Source organism: Anomaloglossus baeobatrachus, chromosome 4 (genome assembly GCF_048569485.1).
Source record: "Anomaloglossus baeobatrachus isolate aAnoBae1 chromosome 4, aAnoBae1.hap1, whole genome shotgun sequence".
NCBI classification, from domain to species: Eukaryota; Metazoa; Chordata; class Amphibia; order Anura; family Aromobatidae; genus Anomaloglossus; species Anomaloglossus baeobatrachus.
Genome location: NC_134356.1, coordinates 271,325,109 through 271,342,579, shown reverse-complemented (window position 1 = coordinate 271,342,579; position 17,471 = coordinate 271,325,109). Strand labels below are relative to the sequence as shown.

The following is a 17,471-nucleotide window of genomic DNA, read 5'->3' as shown; positions in this document are numbered from 1 at the left end:
CGCTTGGAACATGCAAGTCCACTCCCATTACGTATGTAGTGAGCTGCGGCATGCCCAATCAGAGCCTCCGGATCTCTGTGGGTTTTGACGGCAACCACTTTAAGGTGTACCGCAACCCAATCGCCGTCGCCTATGAGCCTGCTTGACGGAGCCTACCATATCTTATTTGCAAAAAACAACAGAAAATATTGTACTTTTGTGTTGGTTTTTGGTGTGTTTGTACTGCTGCAGTTTTGCACGCGCACACACAAACATACTTTAACCGGTACATACATACATACATACACACAACCACATACATCCATACTCTACATCCACCAATGCTACCGATTCATGTCCAACTCATGGTGGGAATCTTGTCTTCTTCGAGTAGGACATGGATTGGCAGCATCAGTGTTTCGCTCCTGGTGAGTATGGATCTACATGCAAAACTTCAAACAGATCAATTCCTCCAAGCATAATGCAGTGCTGCTGCAACTCTTCAAGGAGAACGCATAAATGAGGAATGAATAAACTTTTATTTTAACTGTTCTCGTGGCTACGGCCACAAACACAAAGACAATCATGCATTTGTTAAAAAAAAAAAAAAAAACATTATTTTGAACAAAGGAAAAAAAAAATTAACGGCTGCTGCCCTGTTGTTGGGACGCCACATATTTGGCGATCAGCACTCCGTGCTGCTTCACCGCTAAGGCCAGTGTGCGCTGTGCCGCTGCCAGGGTGCGCTGCGTTGCTACAATCCTCCGGTGAGAGGCCTGAAGGTCTTCCAATGTTGGTATTTCTGTGGAAGGAATGGTACCACTTAAAAAGGCTAATTATATATAGACATATAAATTAGAGGTACATGTTTGTTGTTAAAACTTACGGTTCGGTTGTTCCTCCTCGTCCGATAAGGATGGGCTGATGTTCCACCCGAAACTTCTAGCATCAGCATCAATGTCTAGGGAGAGACAAAACACTTCATAGTACATGATAGGTGGAGAGGCTGCTTTATACATGGAGGCCTGAAGAGGCTGCTTTATACATGTAGGACTGGAGAGGCTGGCTGCAATATTATACATGGAGGACTATGGAGGTGTATTCTAATATATGATTGGTTATGTGGGACCCTTTATACTATATGGAAGGCTATGTGGGGGCCATTATTGTATTTTGAGAACTAAATACAAGGGGGTACAAAGATACAACCAGGGGATGGGAATGTTTTGTGGTGAGGGAGAAAGGTTCGTTCTCTCAGCACCCAGCTTTCCTATGCTCTGCTATACATCTTCTCTCAGCACTCAGCTTTCCCATGCTCTGCTATACATCTTCTCTCTGCACCCAGCTTTCCCATGCTCTGCTATACATCTTCTCTCAGCACCCAGCTTCCCCATGCTCTGCTATACATCTTCTCTCAGCACCCAGCATCCCCATGCTCTGATATGGGAAAGCTGTGTGATGATGGAAATATATATAGCAGAGCATGGGGAAGCAGTGTGCCGAGGACAAGATGGATATCTCAACATAGGAAAGTTGGTTGCTGATAGAGGGATTTCAGTTCATGGGAAATCTGGGTGCTGTGGGTAAGATAGCTCTATCCAGTCAAGGTTATATGCCCCTTGTTTTATCTTCAAAAATTACCAGGCAAGCCTGCTCCCATGACATTGAGTGAGGAGGGAGAGACTGCAGGTGGCTCCTGCTGGTGCTCCGCCTCTGGTGGTGGCTCCAGCTGTGGCTCCGGGTCTGGTGGAGGCTCCAGCTGTGGCTCCGGGTCTGGTGGAGGCTCCAGCTGTGGCTCCGGGTCTGGTAGAGGCTCCAGCTGTGGCTCCACGTCTGGAGGTGGGTCCTGCTGGGGCTGCTGGTCTGTAGGTGGCTCCTGCTGTGGCTGCGGGTCTGGAAAAAATTATACCTTATAATATTTTCACGTGGGGGTAACTCACAAGAAGTACTCTTGTGGTACAACTCATGTGCTGTGTGTCATGTGGGCGGAATTACTCATGTGGTACTACTCATGTAAAATAGCCGCCATATACTGTGCAACCAATGTTAACACTAGTGCTGAGCGGACCCGGACTGTAAACGTCTGTATCCGCAAGTTTTTTGCGCTATCCCTGGGGCCAGACCCTATTGACTTATATGGGCAACGTATTCCGGAGCGGATCGTACTCTTTTAGTAAATCTGTCAGTAATATCACCAGGGCCGGACCCCATTGACTTATGGGCACCGGATTACGGAGCGGATTTGAATTTTTTTTTCTAAATCGGTCATTGATTCGCCGACCCCGTATTATTGGCTGTTCGATCAACTATAGTTAACACCACTCACCGGGTTGGGGCTGGCTCTGAGAACGGATGCTGGCAATGCGGTTGCTTGATCTGTACCGCAGATCTGCCAGCTTCTTCCTTATTTGCTTGGTAGAACGCTGCACCCTGAATTTTTTAAAAAGGCCCCGACTAATCCTCCTCAGAATTGCCTTCTTGTGGAGGACAGGATGGTCATGGTGTCCAGCACACTGATAATCTCTCCTGTCCATGGTTCTAATAAGATAGGTCACTTCTGCCTCTCCCCATGCTGTAGCTCGGCTTCTGGACGCCATATTTTTGCAGGTCACACCAACCCAAACAACAACACTGGGAAAACACGCCCTAAATCAGCGTCGTCCAATAGAATTATAACGTCGACGCAAGGGACTTGCGTGACGCAGTTGCGTTCTCTACGGGATCCCTGAAAATCAGTGACTCTGTGCAGTTGAATATTAAGTGACCGCCCAGTCACAACGCACCTACAACCACCAATAGGACTGGAGGGGGCGCGGAAACGGTGCACGATTCAAGATTAGAATCGTGCTATGTGACATGGTCCCTGCGACCGCTGAGATCGCTGTGAAGGTCGCCGTATCCTTGCGGCGTCGCTGTTGAGATCTGCTTGTTTGACAGCTCAACAGCGACCATGTAGCGATGGAGCAGCGATCCTGACCGGGTCAGATCGCTGGTGGGATCGCTGCTGCGTCGCTATGTGAGAAGGGACCCTAAGACATAACTCCATTTGTTCTACATGCCTGAATCAACTCCTGCTCCACCCCTTTAGCTACTTGTATTAACGTATGTGCACACACAGGAGTTTTGTTTCTTCAGCAAAAAATGCACCATCTTGCAGAAAAATTCACCTCTAGCCAAAAACGCATACAAAAACGCATGCGTTTTTACCGCGTTTTTGGTGCATTTTAGTGCATTTTTGCCTGCGTCTTTGCCCTTGCTTATATTGTCAATGGAAAAACGCAGGGAAAAACGCAGAAAAGAAGAGACATGCTGCTTCTTTTTTCTGCAACCAAAACTGCAGGCAAAAAAGAAGCAACGTACGCACAGCCCTTCAGATTTCTCATAGACTTTGCTGGGGAAGGTCATTCATGCAGTTTAGGACCACAAACTGCACCCAAAACTGCAACAACAATGCAGCAAAAAAGTAGCAAAAAAAACAGTGTGCGCACAAGGCCTTATGGCTATTTGCGCACATGTGCATTTTTCCTGCGTTTTGGTAGCGTTTTAAACTGCAGCGTAAATGCATGCATTGTGTTTCCCCAGCAAAGTCTATGAGAAGTCAGTGTGACGCCCTGGCAAAACCAGGTAGTCACAAGATTTCTCCCGTGCCTCGCCCATACTCTGGAACGCTCTACCTCAGCATATCAGACTCTCCCCTACCGTGGAAAGCTTCAAGAGGAACCTCAAGACCCACCTCTTCCAACAAGCCTACAACCTACAATAGCCCTCAGTCCAGTAGAACCCTGCGCAACCAGCTCTGTCCTCACCTATTGTACCATCACCGATTCCCTGTAGACTGTGAGCCCTCGCGGGCAGTGTCCTGTCTCCTCCTATACCAGTCTGTTTTGTACTGTTAATAATTGTTGTACGTATACCCTCTATCACTTGTAAAGCGCCATGGAATAAATGGCACTATAATAATAAATAATAATAATAATCCTCCTTGGCACCAACACAGTCCCCACACAGATATACACCAGCCAAGCAGGCCCTACTCACCCCCTCCCCAGGAAAATGGAGGAGCTTAGGAAGTGCAGAGAGTTTTAATTTCAGTTTGTGCTGTAGTCAGTTAAGAGCTGACAGGAGAAGCTTGGAGCTCCCTGGAGAAGGTGGTAGTCGGGGTTGGAGCCCTGGATTACCGGACTAGGTGGCAGTGAGGGCCACAGGCAACGGAGAAGATCCGGTCACGGGCAACCTGAGGCGGCTGGGAAAGGGTTGTAGCCCGCCGGTGCTGAGAGAGGGTATCAGGTTCGGAGGCCGTTCAAGCGGACTAGTCCAGAAAGGAAAAAGACAGAGACTGTGAAGGAAGGGCCCCTTGCTGTATATCTGGCTGTGGGACTCGAAGACACCCGCCAAAGGTGACCGGCCATTGGCAATTTGGTTTACAAAAGGACTCTGTGTTTATTGACTCCACACATCAGTGCAGCCTCATCCAGCACCACGACCACCAACTGTAAGTGCCCTATTTCCTGCCTCCTAGAGACTGCTCCCTGCAACCCCTCACCATTCTCTGGGCCCCGGGACTACACCTCCCCTACCTGTGGAGGGGATCCCACCTTGCTGCCCCGCTCCATCAGCCATGGGCACCCACATACAAGGAAGCGGCGGTGTCACCATCCCTCACCGCAACCCACGGGTGGTGTCACAGACAATTTCCCTTGTAAATAAACCCCTTTTCACTCTTGGGTGATGGACGGCAGTGCGAGGCCCGTATCTGGCTGCCACTCGAGCCACAGCCCAGATCCGAGTGCCTCGAGCGGGCCCCCGGTTGTGATCTGTCCCCCGCCCGCGACATCAGCAAATTCCATGCACACGTTGCTTTTTAAACGCAGCGTTTAGGATACCAAATATTTGACAAAATCGATGAATTTAAAAAAGCAGCATGTTACTTCTTTTGTGCGTTTTGGTTGCATTTTCCATCCATTGAAATTAATGAGGTGTGTCAAAACGCAACAAATATATTTAGCTGTGCGTTTGCACTGAATTTTTGTTGTGTTATGCATGCTTTTTTGACAAACCAAACGCAGGTCTTTCGGTCTCTCTCTCTGTCTGCGATGATCTCTCTTTGTCGACGTCGGTCTCTCTCTCTCTCTCTGTCCATGTCGGTCTCTCTCTCTCTCTGTCTGTCGGTCGGTCATTCTCTCTCTGTCGGTTGGTCAGTCTCTCCCTCTCTCTTTCATACTCACCGATCACCGATGTGACGTGGCGCTGCACAGTTGTGTCACAAAGCTCCGGCAGCTTCTCTTGCTTTGAAAATGCCAGTCGCTCATTATTCAATCTAGACTCACTGCTTCCCCCGCCCACTAGCACCTATGATTGGTTGCATTCAGATGCGCCCCCACGCTGAGTGACAGCAGTCTCACTACAACCAATCACAGCCGCTTGGGCGGGTCTATATCGTGCAGTAAAATAAATAAATAAGTAATTAAAAAAAAAACGACTTGCTGTTCCCCCAATTTTGATACCAGCCAAGGTAAAGTCACACGGCTGAAGGCTGGTGTTCTCAGGATGGGAGCCCCATGTTATGGGGAGCTCCCCAGCCTAAAAATATCAGCCAGCTGCCACCCGAAATTGCCGCAGCCATTAGATGCGACAGTCCCGAGACTCTACCCAGATCATCCCGATTGCAATGGTGCAGTGGCAATCGTTGTAATAAGGAGTTAATGGCAGCCCATAGCTGCCTAGGTTAATCATGGTAGGCGTCTATGAGACACCGCCCTTGATTACTATGATTAATCTGTAACTTAAAATAAACACATACATCCAAAAAATCCATTATTTGGAATAAAAGACACCACTTTATTAAAATTTCCTAACACCCCTCCAGGTCCGACGTATTCCACACGAGGTCCCATGACGCATCCAGCTCTGCTACATTGGCAGCTGACAGCGAGTGGCCACAGACCACGACTGTTCTCTGTCAGCTCCACAGAGCAATTGAAGTGAGTCACACTACCAGCGATGACATCACTCAGGTTACCTGCGGCTACCGCTGGATCCTCCAACTGTGACAGCAAGTCACCCGATTGACTGAAGTGATCAGCAGTGCCTTCACTCAGGTGATTTGCGGTCTCGGGTGGAGGACTCCAGCTAGCCGCGGGTAACCTGAGTGATGGCACCACTGATTGCACGGCTCAATTCAGTCAGTCAGGGAATTTGCGGTCACCGGTGAGTCCTTCACTGGTGACTGCAAATCAGGCTCCGACACACAGACAAAGCTGTGCGATGACAATGAAGTCGGGTTCATCCGAAGTTCATACAAGTCTAGCCTCATCGCGTGACTTTGTCTTCGCAGCCAGCCATGCTCTATGGGGATGTAGGGATGTAGCAGAGCCGAGTGGGACCGCACTGTCAAAAATGCATTCAAAATGCATTCAAAACGCATTCAAAATGCTTTTAAAATGCATGCGTTTTGGATGCATTTTTTTGTCAGAAGAAGCAGAAATCCAGCATCAGAGAGAAGTAGATAATTGAAACTGGAATTTATTGGTTGCAAATAGCAAGATAAAATCTTACAGACTGTACAGGGAGCACAGTGACACGAAGTGAAAGGCGTGTGGGTTATCCTACGCATTTCGACCAGAGGGTCTTATTCATGGCATGTGTATTATCTCACGTTAGTCTTTATTTAAAGGATACACAGTTAAACGTCATGGGGGGGGGGGGGTTGGTGCTTAATTAAAACTAAAATAGTGCAAGGTGTGCACTCTTGCAAGACAGAGGCACCAAACACATAGTGAGATAAAAATGTGTGTATAGAAAACCACAATCTATGATTTGCACCAAAGATATTAGATCTGCAAGTTTATCATAAAGATATTAATTAATCCATAGATAATCATGGATTTTGGTATAAGGAAACCAGAATATGGATATATATCCAGCAATTAATGCTATTGACATCGACAAAAATGACTATTTATATACATGAAAAAACATCATGATTATTTGTTATAGAGCACAGAAAAAACATTGTGATTGTTTGTTAGATTGCACAGGAAAAAACATCATGATTATTTGTTAAATTGCATAGGAAAAAACATCATGATTGTTTGTTATATAGCACAGAAAAAAACATCGTAATTATTTGTTATATAGCAAAGAAAACACCATCGTAATTGTTTGTTGTATTGCACAAGAAAAAATTACTGCGAGAGAGAAAAACATGCCAGCAGAGAGGGAGACTAGGATTCACTTCATTACGTATATTGTAAAATTAAATCCTGGCGATTATTTAGACCATGCGGTACTCTGGTGCCTAGTTTGAAAATCCAGAGAGATTCTCTGTTTAAAAGTTTTCTCCTATGGTCTCCCCCTGTGGCTGGTTTTGTTATTCTCTCTATGCCCATAAAAGAAAAAGAATCAAGGCAACTGTTGTAAATGGTTACAAAGTGTCAGGAAACCGTAAAGATGTTCACTGCATTTAAATTCAAAGTATCTGACAGGTGCCGTCTGATTGGTTTCTTCAATGGATTCCCTGTGCAACCAACAATATGTTGCAGGCAATACATCCTATAATGTATATGACATATGACGTGTTACAGTTAATATAACTGTTAATATTATATGTTAAACCTGCATAAATGGAAACAAATGTTTTACTCCTGTTGCCATATTTGCAAGCTGTACATTGGTTGTGTCCACAGCGAAAAAAAAAAACAGTGCAAGAAAGCCAGGTTTCATTCGCTGTGTGACTGGTGACTACACGTGGTGAGAGAATGTTAGCAAGATTCAAGGCACATTTTGCCACAAAATTAATTTGGTATTTACTAAGAATATTATTAAGATTTTTATCTTGATATAGTAGTGGAATGTATTTTTTGATAATTTTGACAATTTGATTGTATTGTGGAGAGAAAGCAGTGCTGAAGGTGACCCTATTAAAGCCTTGATTTTTTTGTTTGTTTTTATTTTTGAGTAGCTCAGTTCTATCAATAGCATGGACAATTTTCTGTGCTCTGTATAGGCTCCAGCTGGGATAACCTCTGTTTTTTAGTTTATTCAAGGTTTTGTTAAATTCCCGGAGAAAAGAATCAGAACCAGAGCAATTTCTTTTGGTTCTGATTAATTCTCCCACAGGGATATTTTTAACCGTATGTGTGGGGTGGCAGGAGCTGGCTAATAATATGGAGTTGTAATCAGTATCCTTGCTATATGGTAGAACTTCTATATGATTGGAATTACATATTAGAGTGACATCAAGGTAGTTGATTTTATATGGATGTGTGAAAAACGTAAATTTAATGTTAAAGAGATTAGAATTCATATAATCCATGAAATTCTGTACTGTATCAAGATCACCCCTCCATATTAGTAGCAGATTGTCTATATATCTGGTGTAAAAAATAATATGATATGCAAAAAAATTATTAAGGGGGTTGAAAACATAAATCTCCTCAAAAACCGCAACCACAATGTTAGCCAAAGAGGGGGAAAATTTCCCTCCCATACTAACTCCACATTTCTGTAAATAAATAAATAAACTGTTAACAAACAGTCTTGATGTTTTTTCCTGTGCAATCTAACAAAAAAATCACAATGTTTTTTCCTGTGCTATATAGCAAATAATCATGATGTTTTCCATGTATATAAATAGTCATTTTTGTCGATGTCCATAGTATTAATTGCTGGATATATATCCATATTCTGGTTTCCTTATACCAAAATCCATGATTATCTATGGATTAATTAATATCTTTATGATAAACTTGCAGATCTAATATCTTTGGTACAAATCATAGATTGTGGTTTTCTATACACACATGTTTTTATCTCACTATGTGTTTGGTGCCTTTGTCTTGCAAGAGTGCACACCTTGCAATATTTTAGTTTTAATTAAGCACCAACCCCCCCCCTATGACGTTTAACTGTGTAGCCTTTAAATAAAGACTAACCTAAGATAATACATATGCCATGAATAAGACCCTCTAGTCGAAATGCATAGGATAAGCCAGACGCCTTTCACTTCATGTCACTGTGCTCCCTGTACAGTCTGTAAGATTTTATCTTGCTATTTGCAACCAATAAATTCGAGTTTTAATTATCTACTTCTCCCTGATGCTGGATTTATGCTTCTTCTGATTCTACCTACCGCCCGGGCCAGGGCGTCTCCGTGCATCAGTGCAGGATCCTGGAATGAAGAGGGGTGAGCCGACAATACCACATTTTTCTTATTTCATATGGCTTACTTTTTGTCGTGCCCCCCTAGTCTATGGACTTGTACACAATTTACACAATTGAATTTTGTGATATTATTCCGTTCCCATATGGATCTCTCCACTAACAGGAGAACTAAATTCAATGCCATTTTCAATATACAGATTGCTCAGGCTGCGGCTGATCAACAGACGTGTGATGCACATACACAAGTGAATGAAGATTTTCTGAAACCTCACAGATCACTTGAAAAATCTAAAATTAAGGAAACCAAACTATGGTGGGATTCCACCTCTTTACGTTCTTACATCGAAAAAAATATGATACCACGAGGCCTCAAACTATTAAAAAATCCCACTTTTTCCTCTCATACTGAAGAATTTCTAAATAACTGGAACTCAATTTTATCCAATTGTTCCATTAAATTAATGGAGTTAATAGTTAAATATGAGGAATCTGAACTAGAAAACATCAAAAAACATATTTCAGTAACTGAAAAAACATTGGAATCATTTAAAGATCATAAAGATTTTAAAAATTTGCAGGACAATCTGAAAAAACGTCTTATTTCCCTGGAAGACATTATTGCTGACAGAAAAAAAGAAAAACTTCAAGAGAGATACTTTGGACTACAAGCTGAATAAAATCTACACATGGCAAAATACATCTTACTCCTCTATAAAAAGAATAAATACAAAAATGCAAACTGCAACAGAAGAGTCAGCTTTGGAGAAACTAGTACGACCTTGGTTTCCATCAATTACACAATGGACAACTCCTCTGACTCTTCAGCTGAAACTGAAGCAAATTGTAACACCAATAAAAAATCTTCAAAAAACGCTCACGAAGAGGAGGCAGAAAACACAGGAAGAAACAGATATCCAGATCGCTGTAAGAAAAAGAAAAAAACGTTAACATGTCCAGTTTGGAATCCGTCTGCCCAGATCATCTCTCAAGAACAAATGTCTGTCCTTTCCAAAGGCTTAAATTTTTGCCCAACAAATAAATTTGACTTTTTCAAGACCTTGCTTGACATCAATAAGTTTGCAAGAAATTTAACTCTTCGATGCCATTTTGACTTGGAGTCTGAAACAAATGAAAACATAGATTTAACTTTAACCATAATACTACAGAAACCAATGTCATTCCAGCGTTTAGAGAGTTAATTTGTTTGCTGACTTAAGAAGCCTGGAGTCTGAATCTAGAATCCAAGACCAACTACCTGAACAGCCTTTCAAAACAACTAACCCGTATTTTTATCCTCTGCAATCACGACCCTCCATCAAAATAGAATCTGAACTTGTTCATCTGGATAAAGTCAATAATAAAATGTATAATAATCTAACTTTCCCAGAGAAAATAGCTCTTGATTCTCTGAAATCCAACACTGATTTGGTTTTCAGAAAAGCCGATAAGGGGAGGGGCGGATTGTAATTCTTGATTCTTCACTTTACATCAAAATGAACCAAGAAATATTGGAGGATAATAATACATACATTCATCTAAAGGGATATCCAACCCTTCCTTTTAAATGAAAAATTGATAAATTACTGGAGGATGGGCTTACACGGGGAGTTTTTTCCCAAAAAATGTATGAATATCTGAAGGTTGATTTTCCGGTAATCCCTATCTACCATGCCCTCCCCAAAATCCACAAGGGGATTTTTCCCCCTCCCTTTAGACCAGTTATTTCGGGCATTGGGTCCTAGGAGAAAAATTGGGGTCCTGGGTAAATTTTCTCCTACAGCCCCTGGTTAAAGAAATTCCTGGCTTCTTAAGAGACACTAAGGTACTAGTATCCAATTTAGATTCTTTCACTTGGCAGTCTGATTACATCTGGATTACTAGCGACATTGTCAGTTTATATCCTTCAATTCCACACCACATTGCCATTGAATGTCTTGAATTATTTCTCTCTAAACACAGTTCTTAGCCATCTGACACTCAGGACTTTGTTATTTCAGCAGTTAATTTTCTTCTCACTCACAATTATTTTTCTTTTGACAGGGAATTTTATTTACAGAAATGTGGAGTGTGGAGTTAGTATGGGGGGGACATTTCCCCCCCTTTAGCTAAACATTGTGGTTGCTGTTTTTGAAGAGGTTTATGTTTTCAACCCCCTTAATAATTTTTTTACTGATCATATTATTTTTTACACCAGATATATAGACGATCTGCTACTAATATGGAAGGGTGATCTTGATACAGTACAGAATTTCATGGATTATATGAATTCTAATCCCTCTAACCTTAAATTTACGTTTTTCACACATCCATATAAAATCCACTACCTTGATGTCACTCTAATAGGTAATTCCAATCATATAGAAGTTCTACCATATAGCAAGGATACTGATTACAACTCCATATTGTTAGCCAGCTCCTGCCACCCCACACATACGGTTAAAAATATCCCTGTGGGAGAATTAATCAGAACTAAAAGAAATTGCTCTGGTTCTGATTCTTTTCTCCGGGAATTTAACAAAACCTTGAATAAACTAAAAAACAGAGGTTATCCCAGCTGGAGCCTATACAGAGCACAGAAAATTGTCCATGCTATTGACAGAACTGAGCTACTCAAAAATAAAAAAAAACAAAAAAATCAAGGCTTTAATAGGGTCACCTTCAGCACTGCTTTCTCTCCACAATACAATCAAATTGTCAAAATTATCAAAAAATACATTTCACTACTATATCAAGATAAAAATCTTAATAAAGTTCTTAGTAAATACCAAATTAATTTCGTGGCAAAATGTGCCTTGAATCTTGCTGACATTCTCTCACCAAGTGTAGTCACCAGTCACACAGCGAATGAAACCTGGCTTTTTTGCACCGTTTTTTTTTCGCTGTGGACACAACCAATGTACAGCTTTCAAATATGCCAACAGGAGTAAAACATTTGTTTCCATTTATACAGGTTTAACATATAATACTAACAGTTATATTAACTGTAACACGTCATATACATTATAGAATGTATTGCTTGCAACATATTGTTGGTTGCACAGGGAATCCATTGAAGAAACGAATCAGACGGCACCTGTCAGATACTTTGAATTTAAATGCAGTGAACATCTCTGCGGTTTCCCGACACTTTGTAACAATTCACATCAGATGCCTTGATTCTTTTTCTTTTATGAGCATAGAGAGAATAACAAAACCAGCCAGAGGGGGAGACCATAGGAGAAAACTTTTAAACAGAGAGTCTCTCTGGATTTTTAAACTAGGCACCTGAGTACCGCATGGTCTAAATACTCGCCAGGATTTAATCTTACAATATACGTAATGAAGTGAATCCTAGTCTCCCTCTCTGCTGGCATGTTTTTCTCTCTCACAGTAATTTTTTCTTGTGCAATTCAACAATTACGATGTTTTTTTCTGTGCTATATAACAAATAATTACGATGGTTTTTTTTGTGCTATATAACAAACAATCATGATGTTTTTTCCTATGCAATTTAACAAATAATCATGGTGTTTTTTCTGTGCAATCTAACAATCACAATGGGTTTTTTTTTGGTTTTCTTTTCTGTGCTATATAACAAATAATCATGATGGTTTTTATATGCAATTTAACAAATAATCATGGTGTTTTTTCTGTGCAATCTAACAAACAAGCACGATGTTTTTTCCTGTGCTATATAACAAATAATCATGATGCTTTTTCATGTATATAAATAGTCATTTTTGTCGATGTCCATAGCATTAATTGCTGGATATACATCCATATTCTGGTTTCCTTATAGCAAAATCCATGATTATCTATGGATTAATTAATATCTTTATGATAAACTTGCAGATCTAATATCTTTGGTACAAATCATAGATTGTGGTTTTCTATACACATGTTTTTATCTCACTGTGTTTGGTGCCTCTGTCTTGCAAGAGGGCACACCTTGCACTATTTTAGCTTTAATTAAGCACCAACCCCCCCCCCTATGACGTTTAACTGTGTATCCTTTAAATAAAGACTAATGTGAGATAATACCCATGCCATGAATAAGACCCTCTGGTCGAAACGCGTAGGATAACCCACACGCCTTTCACTTCGTGTCACTGTGCTCCCTGTACAGTCTGTAAGATTTTATCTTGCTATTTGCAACCAATAAATTTGAGTTTTAATTACGGTATCTACTTCTCCCTGATGCTGTATTTCTGCTTCTTCTGATTCTACCTACCACCCGGGCCAGGGCGTCTTCGTGCATCGGTGCAGGATCCTGGAGTGAAGAGGGGTGAGGCGACAATATCACATTTTTCTCATTTTTTTGTCAAACGCAGTGTTTACAGTTGTCAAAACACTGCAGTTTATTTGTGAAGCCAGAACGCACCATGCGCACATAGCCTAAAGGTCTTTTGGATCTTTTCCTTTCCACTCAGGGCGCAATTTTACAAGTCTCTCCCTAATTGGTTTCCTTAGTCCATCCACAAAAGCATATCCAAATATGTGTATGTTAACTGTGTCTCTTGGAGAATAACCCATATCTGTACATCTGCAAACAGGCAAAATATTTTTCTACTGTCTCGTCTTTTCCCTAGTTATGTCATTTAAGGATATGGATTGTTCCCTCTGTTTGTTCAAAGCCCATTGCTGTAAGACATTATTATATTCTTCCCCTGAGGCCAATGTCTGCAAATATTCTATCCCATATCTATTAGTCAGATATTCATTTGTTGATCCAAGTTCTTGCTCTATAATATGTGTGTGATGCCCTGGCCTATCAGGTCGTCACAGGGTATTGTGCAATCTGCCCTTCTGCACAGTATCCACCCTCCTTGGTTACGGGTCCTGGTTCTTTGGTGTTGCTAACAGCTTAGCCAATCAAAATCCTAGGAACACTTTGCACTTTACCCACCAGACACACCATTAGGGGGCCTGAAGGGAATAGGGCCGCCCACATGGGGGGTTGGTGAGGGGAAAGTGAAGGAAGTGACAGTTGAGCTAGAGTTGAGCGAGAGTTGAGCTGAAGTTGAGCAAGGGAGAGGAGTGTGAAGCGGTGACTCTCTGAGAGGGAGAGGTCACCAACTGGGAGCAGGGCTCCTGTAGTACTAGGTGGCAGACGTTGGTCTGGGCCTGGTAGGAGCTGGAACCCCGATCGCAAGGGATAGTGTCAAGGAACATGGACAGCCGAGGAGGGCAGCCGGCGGCCTTAAGGTATCACCGGGCAGGGGCCAGGGCACGATGGGATACGTGGACCCCAGGCCGGAAAGTAGCTTCACGCGTTCCGGTAATTTACCCGACGGGGGTGAAGACTTTAAGATTCATCCCCAACCCGCTCCAAAATCGGGGTACTAGCGCACCGATGGGATATGACTTTCCCAATATAGTCCAAAGAAATCCTACCCGTGAACCCTGAGAGCAAGCTCACTCCGTTAGCCATACGGGTGAGCGGGACCCAAAGAGTTTTATACCCAAGGGTCCAACAGAGACAGAGGTGCCAAGAACAGGGCCACAGGCTAACAGCAACACCAAGGGCACAGACCCAAGCGTGCTCCCTACAAGCTGCAGTGGTGCTCAGAATTCTGGTTTACAAGCTGTTGGTGTTGTTATTTCCTGGACTGAGTGAGTACACTGAAAATCCCTGTTCTTATCCCCCCATGGCACCCGAGCACCAAGCATCCAACGGGCCCCAGGACACAAACCCCCTACCCAAGGAGGGGTTAAACATCAGGCTGCCACACCATCGTCACCGGGCTCCCCAACGGCAGCAGTGGTCCCTCACATTACAACACGCCGTGGATGGCGTCACAAACTTTCCATTCCCCCTGTAAATAATTCACCTTTTTATACTGAGTGGCCACACGACCCCCTGGGTCCGGAGACCCCTCGAGCCACCGCGGATCCGGACCTGAGCAGCCCGGCTGCTGGCACGGGGGCGGCACATGTGCAGTGATATCTCCTTTATTTGCATCTACCAATGCTTCAAGATCTTGCCATGTACAGTTATAAGTAACCTGGATCTGCTGAATTTGTCTAAAGAAAGGTACAGGCTTCTCATCAGGATTAGGGAGTTTTTTCATTATAGCTAACTATTTACTTGGGTTCCAGGGCCTGTACTCAACCATAGTTACTTTTTGAGGAGTTATATTCCCTAATGCATGAAGTGTACTAGTAACTGGTGTCTGTAGAGATCCTCTATCAGATACATCTCCTCCAGTATCCTCACCATCACCATCCCAAGTCACTAGTTGTGGGGGAGGGGGTGTATTGTCTCCAACTACCACATGGGTTTTTGAAATTACAGGCATAATAGGAGCATGGAGGGAAATGGCTTTAGATCTGGTTAAACTACAATTTGAACAATTATCTTTCCATCCTAAATTCTGTATTTAACATGCTTTACATGTCCAACGTCCTGGTCCATTATAAGGAGGAAGTATTAATGGTTCTGTCTAAGTCCATCCAGTCCATTGTTAAAACATTCATACAGCAGTTTGTTTCCTATTGTGATCTCCTTACAACCCCCCACTAATCTGCTCAACTACATTCCTCTACTGTTCAGCTTTAGAAGGTAGCCCACTATCAAGCAACCAACCACAATACTCTTTCAAGAACTTCCATTTCATCACATACAGACTCCCCTCTGAAAGCATTCCAGCTTTTTCTTTCTTACCATCCCATTACAATCTTTCACAGCCTCTTTTCCTTCACTATTCTCTTTGCAGTCTTTTCTCGAGGTGTATCTGGGTTTTTTTTTCCATTTACTCCGCATGTTTGCCCTACTTCCCACTATGCTCCCTCAGGCCAAATACCCTAGTACCACTATGTTTCACACTTCTACACTGATCACATCACATTTACACAGTTCAAGAAAGCATAAGTAAATATTTCCCAGTTCTTGAATCAGACTATTTAATGCAAAATAACTTACCAGCACAGAAGTTAGACCAATTAAGAAAAGTGAAATATAATTGTAAGAATAAACTTCTTACCTTATGCTGCAGTTATGGAATTCACTTTTCCTAGAGGGTCCTCCTGACTCAAGATTCGGATGGTATAAGGCGCGCCTGATCCCGGCTTTTAGCACCAAATTTATTTGAGCGAAATTCATTCCCTTCTATGCCTTTTGAACCCCAAATATTAAAATATGTTTCAAGATCTCGAGGAAATCAATACAGCCCAGCCTTGTATGGTGTACTAAATATGACTTCTCCTTTATTGGCACATGTTGGCACTTTAAATAGTGTAATAGACAAAAGATAATTGCCTCCAACTTATGAGCAAATAGGAACAAAAGGGGCATGAACAGAAATGTGGAACTTCCTCTCCCATTCAGTTTTTCGATCACTATGATGTCAGAGTTAAGTACAAGATGGTTTCTTTAAGAACAAAATGGAATCTATTCTCTCATGCATAAATAAATGAATCCCGCTCTTATGGCTTTAATGGTGACCTTAGCAAATGTGAACAAGATATGCTTAATATGTAATACTTTTTTGTTAATTTTTATTTAAAGAGAATCTCTCACCACATTTGACTTCTAAAATATTAGTATGGTCAAACAGGTTATAGAATGCTGAAAAAAGTCCAACCTGTCTGCCTCATATCAGAAGCCTTATTGTGGATAAATTATCTTTTATCGCTTTATATAAATGAGCTCTTCCAGGCTATGGAGCAGATGCTGTCTGGAAAATATCTCCGCCTCCAGAGATTATTTTAAATAGAAATGCACATTAGCAGAGTGAAACAAATAACTAACATAGCAGGAAAAATTGAAATTTGGCTTCTTAAGTTTGCAGCTCTCACAGCTCTGTTACTGTGTCTCCCCCGAAAATAAGCCCTAGCAGGAGTTTTCAGCCTTTACACAGTAAAGCTTAAATATAAGCCATACCCTGAAAATAAGCTTTAGTAGCAGTTCAATAATGAAGTGTCCATGCAGCCAAAATAGTTAAAAAATACTGCAGGACACTTCATTAAAAAAAGCAAACACCCCAAAAAGAGAGAAGACAGACCCCACAATCATACTAATTACAAGGTAGGTGTGTGTGTGTGTGTGTGTGTGTGTGTGTGTGTGTTTCACCGCAGGTCCTCCATGTGTTCCACCACAGGTCCTCGCATTCCACAGCACTGCCAGATGGAAACAGTATGGTACCACCTGATTTTGCAGTGTGTATGTATGTACAGTGGGTATGGAAAGTATTCAGTCCCCTTTAAATTTTTCACTCTCTGTTTCATTGCAGGCATTTGGTAAATTCAAAAAAGTTAATTTATTTTTCTCATTAATGTACACTCTGCACCCCATCTTGACAGAAAAAAACAGAAATGTAGACATTTTTGCAAACTTATTAAACAAGAAAAAC

The 17,471-nt window shown here is 42.1% G+C and overlaps 1 long non-coding RNA gene across 1 annotated transcript; it reads right to left on the bottom strand.

Moving 5' to 3' along the window:
- Positions 1-639: 639 nt before the first annotated feature.
- LOC142301450 (uncharacterized) lies at positions 640-2,607 on the bottom strand. The gene is made up of 3 exons (XR_012752806.1): positions 1,621-2,607; positions 866-940; positions 640-781 (listed from the first exon to the last, which is right to left on the bottom strand). It is a non-coding gene; the product is annotated as an uncharacterized LOC142301450 (long non-coding RNA).
- Positions 2,608-17,471: the final 14,864 nt, after the last annotated feature.